This window comes from Dermochelys coriacea, chromosome 10, assembly GCF_009764565.3.
Source record: "Dermochelys coriacea isolate rDerCor1 chromosome 10, rDerCor1.pri.v4, whole genome shotgun sequence".
Classification (NCBI taxonomy): domain Eukaryota; kingdom Metazoa; phylum Chordata; order Testudines; family Dermochelyidae; genus Dermochelys; species Dermochelys coriacea.
In genome coordinates this window covers 75,119,720-75,133,674 of record NC_050077.1, presented here as the reverse complement: position 1 = coordinate 75,133,674, position 13,955 = coordinate 75,119,720, and the positions used below count along the sequence as shown (strand labels likewise).

The 13,955-nt window shown below is 41.6% G+C and overlaps 1 long non-coding RNA gene across 1 annotated transcript; it reads left to right on the top strand.

Moving 5' to 3' along the window:
• The first annotated feature begins 348 nt into the window (after positions 1 to 348).
• Positions 349 to 7,868, top strand: LOC122456052. Its single transcript, XR_006274675.1, has 3 exons — positions 349 to 359; positions 2,338 to 2,343; positions 7,789 to 7,868. It is a non-coding gene; the product is annotated as an uncharacterized LOC122456052 (long non-coding RNA).
• The last annotated feature ends 6,087 nt before the right edge of the window (positions 7,869 to 13,955 follow it).

Sequence of the window (13,955 nt, the reverse complement as noted above, 5' to 3'; positions counted from 1 at the left end):
TTTAAATAAATAGACCTTTTCACAGGAAGACTGAAACATTTTTATGAGACAAACTTGTTAGTGAGGTTTCCAGCATAAGTAAATAAGAATCCCTTGGGAACAAATAACTTGGGACACATTCAAAAGCACACTGTAAAGTTTGAGAAATGCAATGTTCTTTGGAGATCGGTGTGTGTACTGTGTGTTTGTATAGTCAACAGTCTCATATCAATATGGTACTCCAGTTAATAATTCTGTTCATTGCAGATGGCTTTCTTATGTGTATTTAATTTCAGTACTTAAGCAAACACACAATAACAGGACTTAAGAAACACTTTAGGATATGATGGCACTGCGCAGTCAAACGAAAGGGAAGGGAAGTGGAAACAACGGATACAGCTCTGGCTGGAGGTAAATCTATTTTGATGGGATTAAGCAGTTCAGAGACATGCCTCCCCTTCAGTGGCCCTTAGACCATGGATTGCTTTGTTTGTAGCGGAGAGAAGGTACTGATCACAAGAGCCTTAATTTTCCACAGCAGTTAAGTGCTCCAATTCCTCAGCACAATAATTGCCACATGTTGAGTGTGCAGATGTCTAAACGGGTGGGAGCACTTCCCGTTCTTTAAGACAAATGAAGATTTTCATTTTGTTTTGTAAACGTGTCAGGATATATCATTTAGTCATGTGTCATGCATTATGGTGTTTATACAATACAGCTTTCCTCACCCTGGTTCTGTATGTCCATGATGTCAACAACATGGCCGTGGAGTAGTGTGAGTTTGAAAGCCCTCCTCCTTTAACCCAAACTTCCAGCTGGGCTAAAAGGAAGTGTGAGCTAAGTGTGTCTGGGATTTAGTCAATAAAGTAAATGGGATTACTCCCAGGAGTGAGATAAGCAGAATTCGACCCTTGTCTACAGAGAAAGCACCATAAAGAAAACAACCCACAACAAGCTAAGCAAACATTATAATAAAATAGTGAAACCCAAACTGTGAGTAAAGAAAAGAAGAAACCTTGGCACCCTCAAATTATAAGCCTATTATGTGGCTATTACATGAACCCTAACCCCAAACTTGTTGAATCCCCCAACCCCTGTCCAGTCCTATCCTTCAATTTCTGTTTAATATAAATATCACAGTTTTAAAGTCCTTAGTTTTAAACTTCAACAACATGTTATAGATACAGATTCACAGTTATTAAAAATGTTTCTGAAATAACTGCAGTGTGATGGAATGATAAGTGTACAGAAGCTGGGATGTTCGCTGTAGATTTGGCTGCAAACCCAAACTTTCTGAAGTGTGAGTGTTCAGATTGGGTTGTTAATGTCCTGGACATGGAGTTGAGGCTTAGATCCAGAGCCAAATCTGAACATTCCTATAGTAGGAGAGGTTTGAATTGTAGTTCTGTTGCAGTTCTTCTCTCAAAAAGACGTAGAGTTTTATGTACTGATATGTGTAATGCAGTGGCTAGCAGCGCTACACATGCATTTCAATATCCAGGCTTAGTTGCAAGGACATCAAAAACACACTGATGAAACTGGACAATTTGTCATTTTGGACTTGAAAATAAAAACGATAACATAAAATCTCCGCGAAGGAAGGTATCTCTCTTTTTAGTCAGTTTCCTTTTCAGGATGGTACTTCTTTGTGTTCAACAGAAGAAGGATAAAAGCCCTAGTTATTTATCTGTTACCAGACAAAGAATGTAAAGAAATCCAAGAAGCATCGCAGTATAAAAGCCTGAACTTTTTGACCTCTCAGGCCTTAGGCCTAGACAATTGTCCAAGCCTGTTTTTTTGCCTGAGAACTGCCTTGGGGCAAGGGCTGAGAAAAGATGCACATTGTTCATCCACACCATCCATTAAATGCTAAGGCTGAAAGACAGAGGAGCTTACCAGGTTATACCACTGCTGAGAATGCAGCTTGACACTCATTTTCAAGGTAATATAATAAAGAAAAAAGCAAGTTGTAGAGATCTTAATTCTTTAAAATTTAAAAGCTAATTTTGTGTCTTTTAGTCAATTTCCTATGCAGGAAGGAAGAATTTATTAACTGGCTTCTGATGTTAAATGGAGTGCTAATGGGCAAGTACAACAATTCTACAGGTGCCAAGTAGAAATATAGAGACATTATATCAATATTAATCTTAGAGGCTCACAGATATGGGGGGAGAGAAAGGGGGGGTTATTAGCCAGTTTATGGTGAGAACACCCATGTCATCCACAAAGTGAAAAGATCATTTTGGTTTCTTGTTTAAAGCATTTGTGCTCTCCAAAGTGGTTTGGCTTGTAAGACATTTTAATGGAAGATTCCAGTTTTTCCTCAACAAAAGTCTAGGTTTATTTAAAGAATTAAAGACCCAGGTCCCAAATCAGGAATTCCTCTTAAGGGAACTTCTTTACATAAACTTTAGCTGGTACAGAACTTCACAGGGGCTGAGAAAGTGGTGGTTTGGCATAAATTTAAACAATGATCAGGGCATTTGCTGGCAGTTAATACTCATCAGGTGAATCAACTGGGTAGTAGGGAGTCTGATGGCCCCTTTCAGAACCCAGAATGGCAGGTGATCCTTGTGACGCCAAAGCAGTAAGTATTCTGTATAATATTCTTCTACCAGCCAACAACATGGAAATGACTGAATACTTCTGATGTCGAGGCCAGTCCTGCAAACCTTCCATGCATGGAACTCCAATTGCAGTCAAGTGCTTTGTTTGAAGGACTGGGCCTTCCAATCAGAAAGATGTTTTTTTATTCACCATAGAAAATAAATTAAAAATAAGTTGCCTCAAAAACCTTGTTACTGATGTGGATAATTGTGGTTTTATAATGAATTCCACGTATTTTACAATTAAATATAAGGGGCATCACATTATTTACCCCAGGGTAAATCAAAATCACAGTTGCATTGTAAAAAAAATATATTATTAATAATAATTTATAATTTAGTTTATTTGTAGTGCTAGCCTGTGTACAAACACAGCAAAAAATGTCCTGTTACAGTCACGGCATACACACAGTGAAGTCAGATAAAGACATCAATTACTCTTGCAAGTAGGCTGCAATGTAATACTACTTTTGTTCTTAGAATCCAGAATGATAACACACAGCCAAAAACAGGGAGAGACAATGCAGGTTGCTCAGTAAGGCAGAGTGGCACAACTTAGTCCACCTTGTTCTAGGCTGTTTTTCTCCCCTAGGTCTCTGTCCCAAAGAAATGACGTATTTATGTTGTGCCTTTCATCCTATAGGATTCCAAAACCTTTTGCAGACTATATTCTGATAGGAATCACTTCTTCCCTTACTGAATATAGCCAGGATGTTGTTCATTCCCTATCCTATTCTTGAAGAATAAAGTACCAGGACATCTTTAATGATCATCAAGTGATCAGGAAGAGCTCAGTTTTATGTGAGATTGAACTGTTACCTTCTGCAAGATGACTGGGACATGATCTGACAAAATCAGAATCCAGAGGCATAAAAAAGGGAAGCAGAAGGAAGTTTAGGGAAAATGTCCACACATCATAAATTGTGCAAGTTTATGTAATCTAACATGAACAAAAAAAATGTAAATAATCTTGCTTGGACCACACTTAACGTCTAAATCATGAATGCCCCAGCAAAATGCCGAGAGGGAACTATGTTTACTTAAAATAATACCATAACCCGAAAAGAAAAACACAAAAGTGAGTAATAGTTTATGTAATGACTTACTAGAACTTGATACATGCATCTGTGTCCATTAAGAAAAAAAAGTTCCCAAAAAAGAGAAACTTTGAGATGAAGACTTTTCAGTCACAGATATTGTGCCTTGCAACTTGTATGTGGTAGCCAAGAATATTGAACAGATTTTTCAGAAAAGCTCAGAGCTCACCTAGGCACCTAAATGAACTGCATTCAGCAGCTCCCACTGAGAGCAATGGGCTATTTTCATCAAGGGTGCATTCCAAACAATGCCCTCACAGACAGTGCTCTGCCAGTGGTCCCATCTCACTTATACTAAATGGGCATTAAACTTGAGATCTTTGTAGGTAGGGGAGGTCCAACCACTTGGACTGTATATGTCAATATTAATGCCTTAAACTCCTATCACAGGGCAAATCTACACTTAAAACGCTGCATCAGCATGGATGCACCAATGCAGCTGTGCTGCTGTAGTACTTCAATGAAGTTGCACTGTGACAACGGGAGAGAGTTCTCCTGTTGGCATAGTTAATCCAAGAGGCAGTAGCTATGTTGCCAGGACATAGCATTGTTTACTGGGGGGGCGAGAGGGGTTAGGTCCGAATAACTATGTCGCTCAGGGGTGTGAATTTTTCACACCCCCAAAGTGACGTAGTTATACCGATACAGATCTGTAATGTAGATCAGACCAGATCTTGTCTTTCCCTGCCTTCCTCCATTGTGTTCTCCACCTACCTGTTGTGATGTGTTTATATTAGGTTTTCAGGGCAGGGACTGTGCTATTGTGTTATGTTTGTAAAGTACCCATCTTAATGGGGCCCTGATCCTTTAGGAAGAGATGGTTGGGAATTTTTTGATGAAACATTTTTCAGTAGAAAAGGCTGATTTTGTGAAAAGCAAAACTCTTTGTAGTTTTGACAAATGTCTTGTTTCAAAAAATGGTTGGGAAAAAACAAAGTTTTGAAAGTTTCGAAGCAAAAAAATCTTTTTTTTTCCCATTTCAAAATGACATTCATTTTGAAATTTAAACTAATTATAGTAAATTAAAAAAAATCTAAATCAATTGAAAGGAAGCATTTAAAAAACTGTAGAGATGTTTCACTTGACCTGAACTGAATTTTTTAAATGAAACAGCAGTTCATCAAAAATGTCAAGATTTGGACTTTTCATCCCATTAGAGTTGAGAAGAATTTTCAAGATCTAGAAAATCTTCATGGGACGGGGAAACTATTTCCATCCCAGCTCTCCCATTGGTTGCTACTGCATTAAAAATGACAATGATATACTCATATAATAAGCTCTAACAATAGTAATAATACATATTTCAATGAGGGGTGGCAAATCAATTAAATATGTAATGGGAGCCTATTTTCCAAGCTCTTCACAAAAAGATGCCATTACTGGATAAGATGCACCACCAATATTCTCCCCACCCCCCACCACCACGGGCTTCATTATTTTAATCTTCATTGTTTTAAGCAGAAATAATGTGTGGTAAATGTGCCACACAAATTACACATACCTGCTGAATTACCCCATCTCAACCTTGCACGAATACATAAGATTATGACAGAGCCCCTCAATGGCTTCTTTTCCAATATGTAGATTTTTACTGCTTCTGTGCCTCACCTGTAGGGGGATTCTGGACAGATGGATCTCTGCAATTACAGAACATGTGGCCCTGTTTCCAAGCCCTTCAGGCTAGACTTGTTGGACCCAGCACAGGGACTCAGCCTTCCTCATCAAACAGAAGATGCAGGAGCTTTAATGACAATCCAGTCTGGCAATGGCCAGCCCACTGCAGAGGAGACCCGTGGCACCTAGAGTAAATAGCCCCTTCCTCCCATGAGTTCCTCCTATTTCAGTGATGCAGCAGCAATGATACATTTTCACCACAGCGCCTTTCAATGGCATGCTGTGCAACAAGGCTGAACAATATTCTAACTTGGCAGTGTCCCCTTGGAATCATTGGCATAAGCAGCACCTTATTCATTTCAATGGCAGTTGAGTCTTCACAGAGGAAACACTGCACGGCAGCAGTGCACACCATGGTCCAGAAAAGGAAACAACACTGCACAATAAGAATGATACTGGCTCTGATGCCGTTTGAGATCCAGTTTTTATGTGTGTGTGAAAATACTAACAGGCTTTATCTCATACGGAGGATTAGTTTCCTGTCCAAAAAAGAAAAAAATCAGATGAAGACATTTTTAGTTTACAGTATCATTTGAAACTCTCTCTCTTTTTTTTAAGCTTCATAAATCAAAAGTGGCCTGGAAGAGTACAGCAGAGTTTAATATATGTGAAAATAGGTAGATCACATGTGGCAGCATCTCCCACTGTGTGCCCAGTTTTAGCCCAATATGTGATTTAAAACAGCTGAGACAATTAAACCCTAAAAAGCAGAGAATACAATTCTGGCTGACAGGGTGAGCACGGAAGAGAGAGAGAGAGAAAGTGAATGTGCAGTGATATTGCTTAGCAAAACTTCACATGAGAAAAAAAAATGATGTCAAGTTCTGTAGTTGCTACACATGTTCAATAATTTTTATTCAAATATAAATATTTAAGATACCACAAAGCCGCTCTCCCTCCACTCCCCCCTTGAAAATTCCAAACTCTACAACCAGTTCCCATAAAAGACTTATCTTATTTTAAATGAAGCTAATTTTTGGCTAGACCTTAAGGAAAAAAAATCTGGATCCACCACAAAACCCATATTTTTCCCCACTCCATATCTTAAAAATGCACCCAGTCTGACATTTTGTTTCCAGATGATGTTAGATGCTGTTCTCTGTTCCCCAAATAGGGGGTTTTTTAGATTGACCTGAGATGCAGAATTCAGAGCCAGGTTCTGAATTGTGAATCCCACACAATTGGCAGGGTTATTGGACAATAGGAATCAAATCTTGGACCTAGAATTCCAAATACAGGGGGGCTAGCTCTGGATTTTCATGGGAGCACATCTCAAGCTGGAATACTTCTCCCCCCTCCCCCCTCCCGTCATGGATTTATTTGGTGTCACTGTAATACAATGTATCCACTTGAAATTGAAGAAAGCCCCCTACTTAACCTTCATCTTTTTTGTGTGTGAATGTACCAGAAGGCATGCATTGTTGCTGGGAAGCAAATAATTAGTGACATGTTCTATACCACTATTGCTATTTAAAGCTAAATCAGTGGATACATGCTTCTCTAAATGTGACATCCATGAAAGATTCTAACTGCAGCACTGTTAGACACTTGATGGTCTCTGAAGTGACAAAATCAATGCAGCAAGTTTTAAAAGTCTTGATTGTAACAGGAAACAAATGATCATTAGGAGAAATTACATGAGAGAAAAATGTAGTGAGCCAGATCCTACAAACCTCTACTCTTACTCTCTCAAATAGTCCCATTGGAGTCTATGGAGTTGATTCATGTTAGTGTATGATATCTATGACAGCACTGGTACAGAGAGCTTTAGCTACGGTGACCAAATGTCCCGATTTTATAAGGACAGTCCCAATTTTTGGATCTTTTTCTTATATAGGCTCCTATTTCTCCCCACCCCTTGCCCCCATTTTTCACATTTGCTGGCTGGTCACCCTAGCTTTAGCACATGGTACAATAAGCATGCTAGGGCAGTCAAGGGGCTTGCTGGAGGCAGCATGACTTGGGCTGGTGATTCCCCTCTGCTGCAAGTCCTATATGGGTGATAGGAGTGGTGAGTCCAAGTTAGGGTAGCCATCTTTCCTCCATGCATGTGTAATGCTGACAAACCCTGGTTGTTGTCATCAGCTGGGATCAAACTTGGGACCTCTGGAGCTTAAGCCTCTACTGCATGAGCCAAAAGGCACAAGTCTCTTAGCCAAAGCTGTAGCAGACTCATCAATCTCTAGCTCAGGGGAGAGCAAACTACAGCCTGTAGGTCGGATCCAGCCCATCAGGGCTTTCAATCTGGCTGGCAGGATTGCTAGCCCCGTGGCACAGCACAGCTAAGGCAGGCTCCCTGCCTTCCCTGGCCCCACGCCACTCCTGGAAGCGGCCGACACCATGTCCCTGTGGCCCCTGGGGGACGGGGTGCGTGCGCTGCTCTCGCCTGCAGGCACCCCCTGCCCACCGCAGCTCCCATTGGCCGGAAATAGGGAACCACAGCCAATGGGAGCTTTGGAGTGGTACCCAAGGTGAGGGCAGCATGCGGCGGAGCCGCCTGCCCCACCCCACCCCCGGGAGCCACTGTCAGACAAGCTGGTCACTTACGGGAGCGGTGCAGGGCCAGGACAGGCAGGGAGCCTGCCTTAGCCCTGCTGCGCACCGCTGCCACCCCGGAGCTGCTTGAGGTAAGTGGTGCCAGGCCGGAACCCACACCCCCGAACTCCTCCTGCATCCCGCACCGCAGCCCCCTAACTCCCTGCCTTGAGCCCCCTGCCGCACCCCTCCTGCACCCCAACCTCCTGTCCTGAGCCCCTTCCCACACCCCGCACCCCAACTCCCTGCCCCAGCCCTACATTCATGGCCCTGCATATGTTTTCCCCACCCAGCTGTGGCTTTCAGGTCAAAAAGTTTGCCCACCCCGCTCTAGCTGATCTAGCTGCCACTAGAGGGGGACAGAGTGCCACACCAAGCAGGCATAGGTTACACACACCATAGAGCTGACACAGGGGTAAATTGTGTCTTTATTGGAGTTCTGGGGTAAGTAAGAGTTTGAAGGCAAGAGCCCGAGAATATAAAATGCTTGAAGGCAGGGTCCAGGTCTCCTCATTATTCTGTAAAGCACCAAGCACACTAAAAGCTCTCAATAAATAATAAAGAATATTAATAATCACATGCCAATGATATAGAAAGCAGCTTTGCAGCTGATTCAGTCAGTGGCAAAGCAAAGCCACTGTGCATTTGGATGAAGGGGAATGGCCTAAACAAAACACTTAAAATGGATAAGAATACAATCCAAAAGCATTTAAAAAACATAAAAATTGAGCCGTGAGGACACAACATTTTACTTCTGCTTCCCCAGAAGATTGACACAATGGTGTGTTATTTTATTTTGGTTTTTTCCTATTTTCCATTAAGTGAATTCTTTAAAACACATCTGAACTTTTCCCATCCTAATGATTCCCACGGACAATTGGCAGAGAATCTAGGACAACTTGCAAAACTGGGATTTTTTCCAGGCATGAGTAACTTGTTAAAAAGCCACTACTTTGCTAATACTAACAGTAAACAGAGTTCACATCCACATGAAATCCTCCATGACCCATCGGGGAAAGATTTTTGTATATTTATACAGAGAGAGATATGAAATCATTAATTCTTTTATCCATCAAGTACTTGGAACTCAGCATGTCCGCTTATGTTTAACTTTTAAAAGTAAATATACACAGGCATGCCAGGCTAGATTTAAAGACATCCTTTCCCCCATTTGCCAGCATCATGCCACTGGTTTTATAAGGGAGGGTTTGATAAGGACTCGAATCTTTTTTTTCCTGAAACATGTTTTAATTCACATGGATGAAATATAACTCAATCAAATGTATTTTAAAGCCTAAGGACCAACTGGTGATAACCCCTATTCACAATGAGTAGTACCTTACTTCTTGAGAAGTCCCATTTAAATCATACTATTTAACATGAATAGGGATTGCTAAATCTGGACCTCAAGGTTTTTCATTAAAACTCATTCACTTCAGCTGGTCTCATTGTGCCTTAATGCTAGGCCATGTGCCTTGATGCTAAATGCTCTAGGAGCAGTGTTGCCTAGAGGATGGGACCGTGAACTCTCAATGTCTGGGTTCTATTCCCAGCTCTGCAGCTGACCTATTAGGTGATCACATTGTTTCCCCATGCCTCAATTTCCCCGTATACAAAATGGGGATAATGATACTCTTTGTAAAGCATTTTTAGATCTATGGATGAAAAGAGCTCACTTGATCATTAATTACTATTATTACCTTTATTATTATTGGCTCAACCCTGTATCCTTTAATCAGGTAAAACTGACTGATTTCAACAGGAGCTTTGCCCGATCGAGGACTGCAGGCTGGGGCTTGTTTGTGTCACAGACTGAATTGGCTCAGTTTGAATAAACATGCACCATGCTTTAACATCTGCAAAATCATGACCTGATCCTAGACAATTTGGAGCAACATTATCTCCTGTGGGTATGTCTATACTGCAATTAAAAACCCATGGCTGGCCCATCTCAGCTGATGAGGGCTGGCAGGGCTCAGTTGAAGGGGCTGTTTAATTGAGTGGTAGCCATTTGGGCTCAGGCTGGAGCTGAGGGTCTGGAGGGTCCGAGAACTCAGGCTACAGTCCAAGCTTGAATGTCTACACTACAATTAAACAGCCCCTTAGCTGGAACCCTGTAAGCCCGAGTCAGCTGACATGGGCCAGCTGTGATTGTCTAATTGCAGTGTAGACATACCCTATGTAATATAAAATCCATACAAAGGACAGGAAACCCCACAACTTTCCTCTCATAGAGTTTACACCTGATTGTTGCCTTTGGGGGTGTGGAAGAGAATGGCATGTTTGGTCCCTAAATCCAGTGGATCTCTGAGGAGCCACAGAGGCTAGGGCCATCTGTGTGATGGTCCTATACCTAGCAATTCCCTCTGCCCCTGGCTCCCTGACATGCATATTTTATAGGATCTGTGCTGCAAGGGAATTGTATGTAGGGTCCTTTTCTTAGAAGTGGAGGTCCCATGACACTATATTCATGCGAGCCTAGTCTGCATTAGCTTGAGCGAGAAGTCTTTGTGGGGTTACGGATGACAGTGCCACAGAGAGAAACTCATCAGAGCCGGTCCACACCATTCTGCTTCCCTGACCGCCTCCAGGCCAGTGATCCCAACACCTGGGGTGGAACTTCCATAGTGTTGGTGGGAAAGGGGAAATAACAATCCCCTCTTTGGCCTCATGGCCACGAAAGGCATCAGATTTCCATCTCTGTTCTCTGTGTCTGGCTCTACCCTGTGCTTACTTCTATAAACTTCTATAAACGGTTCACCACAATGCTTTAATTTTTTTTTAAGAGAAAGCCATTACTTAGAGGGTTTCCCTTTCATGATGAGTCACAGTCAATTTTGAAAAGCTCCGAGGGCATCAATACTCTCTTAATCAATGTGCTCTTGTGTTCTCTCTCTAACCAATTCTAATTCAGTACATACAGGGGTACCCTACCCTGGCAAACAAATGGAAAATAGCAGGCAAAATATTCTTTCCCTTGGTATTTTGGTGGCATCTTTAGGAGTCAGTTCTGGAAGTAAGTCCATGTGCAAAATGCCTGATGGAGTGTCTAAGTCAGTTGCCGATTGGGCAATCAAACACATCTTTAAATGCAACATAATTGGTGAATGTATATCCTGAAAAACTCCACTACATTCACAAGCAAGCTTCTATATGGGAGCATTTGTTAGTGTTCATTTCTGCATCCCAGGCCTGCTCTATGATGAGAATCTCTGAAAACAAGCCCAGTTACTTAGCTAGAATGATGCAACGTATTAAGCCTCCCATGATAATAGAGATCAAGCTGAATAAGAAAAAAACAAACAGTATCACTTCCTTCTCAAAAGGCTTAAAATGACATTTTAAAAAAAAAAGTTCTATGAGTTCTGGCATAAAGAAAAATATTTTGCATTTTAAATAAAAGTATGACAGCAGCAAATTGGGGTTTGATGTTGGGACAAAACGTTGGCTTCTTGCTGGGAATAAGTGGATCAGCTTTCCCAGAGCCTCATGGACTCAGTGCCAATCTAGTAAACTCCTTCAAGCCTTCTCAAAGCAAGATTGAGGCCAAGATTAATTTTGTCTGTACAATTGTACTGATACTCACTGTTCAAGACGCCCAATCCTGCACTTCCCAATGCATTTCTTTGAATAAGGAGTTCAGGGTCAGGTCCAGAATTTGAGAACATTTTACACCAAGAGATGGGTGAACTAGTTCTTAGGAGCTGACTTGAACCTTCCCTTAAACCTGTGCCCCCTATCCTGCAGTGATCTCTGACTTCAGCGAGTCTCTGAATGAGCAAAGGGATTTACCCACGCAGAGTTCCTTGCAGGATCAGGGACTAAATTATTGTCAAGGGGCAAAAATACTTTTGTGGTGTGTTGAATTTTTTATAGTTTATTTACACACTTTTCTGCACTTCTTGCTTTTATCCAGAATTGGAAGCTAAAGCACCACACAAAAAGTTATTTTTGTTCTAGAAGTAATTTAGTTCTTGTTGAAAAGAGGATGTGCTCAAAATCTCACAAGAGACCTTGTTTTTATGATGGACTACAAGCCGTCAGGAACAGTATCCCCAATAATGTTACAGCAAACCTGGTGGCTGAACTTTGTGACTTTGTCCTCACCCATAACTATTTCACATTTGGGGACAGTGTATACCTTCAAATCAGCGGCTCTACGATGGGTACCCGCATGGCCCCACAGTATGCCAACATTTTTATGCCTGACTTGGAACAACGCTTCCTCAGCTCTCATCCCCTAATGCCCCTACTCTACTTGCGCTACATTGATGACATCTTCATCATCTGGACCCATGGAAAAGAAGCCCTTGAGGAATTCCACCATGATTTCAACAATTTCCATCCCACCATCAACCTCAGCCTGGACCAGTCCACACAAGAGATCCACTTCCTGGACACTACGGTGCTAATAAGCGTCACATAAACACCACCCTATACCGGAAACCTACTGACCGCTATTCCTACCTATATGCCTCTAGCTTTCATCCAGATCATACCACTCGATCCATTGTCTACAGCCAAGCTCTACGATATAACCGCATTTGCTCCAACCCCTCAGACAGAGACAAACACCTACAAGATCTCTATCATGCATTCTTACAACTACAATACCCACCTGCTGAAGTGAAGAAACAGATTGACAGACCCAGAAAAGTACCCAGAAGTCACCTACTACAGGACAGGCCCAACAAAGAAAATAACAGAACGCCACTAGCCATCATCTTCAGCCCCCAACTAAAACCTCTCCAACGCATCATCAAGGATCTACAACCTATCCTGAAGGACGACCCATCACTCTCACAGATCTTGGGAGACAGGCCAGTCCTTGCTTACAGACAGCCCCCCAACCTGAAGCAAATACTCACCAGCAACCACACACCACACAATAGAACCACTAACCCAGGAACCTATCCTTGCAACAAAGCCCGTTGCCAACTCTGTCCACATATCTATTCAGGGGACACCATCATAGGGCCTAAATACATCAGCCACACTATCAGAGGCTCGTTGACCTGTGCATCTACCAATGTGATATATGCCATCATGTGCCAGCAATGACCCTCTGCCATGTACATTGGTCAAACTGGACAGTCTCTATGTAAAAGAATAAATGGACACAAATCAGACATCAAGAATTATAACATTCAAAAACCAGTTGGAGAACATTTCAATCTCTCCGGTCACTGGATTACAGACCTAAGAGTGGCTATTCCTCAACAAAAAAACTTCAAAAACAGACTCCAACGAGAGACTGCTGAATTGGAATTAATTTGCAAACTGGATACAATTAACTTAGGCTTGAATAGAGACTGGGAGTGGATGGGTCATTACGCAAAGTAAAACTATTTCTCCATGTTTATTTCCCCCTCACACGCCCCCCCACCCCCGTTCCTCAGACATTCTTGTCAACTGCTGGAAATGGCCCACCTTGATTATCACTACAAAAGGTTTTCTTCCCCCACCCCCCTGCTATCCTGCTGGTAATAGCTCATCTTAACCTGTCATCTTAAGTGATCACTCTCCTTACAGTGTGTATGGTAACACCCATTGTTTCATGTTCTCTGTGTATATAAATCTCCCCTCTGTATTTTCCACTGAATGCATCCGATGAAGTGAGCTGTAGCTGATGAAAGCTTATGCTCAAATAAAGTTGTTAGTCTCTAAAGTGCCACAAGTACTCCTTTTCTTTTTGCGAACGCAGACTAACATGGCTACTACTCTAAAACTTGTTTTTATGATTAGTCTAGCCTGGTTTACAGACCACACTTCTGATTTAAGACAAGACAAGCATGAGAAGTTTGGCTGGGCTGCTTAGTTATACCTTCAAACATTTTGAGTTTTACTCAATAATAGGTAACACATAGCAGTGTAATATGAGGTTAGGAAGAGATTAATTTAAACACACACACCCTGACAGATCTGTAGATTTTTATAATCTGTATTGAATTTTGTTTTAATACATATAAATGGTGTATTTATGCCATATCATACTGATCTATTTATTATTTTTGTCCTATTTGCTGAAAAAGCTGCCAAAAAAAAGCTGTTTGTTTAAATAATT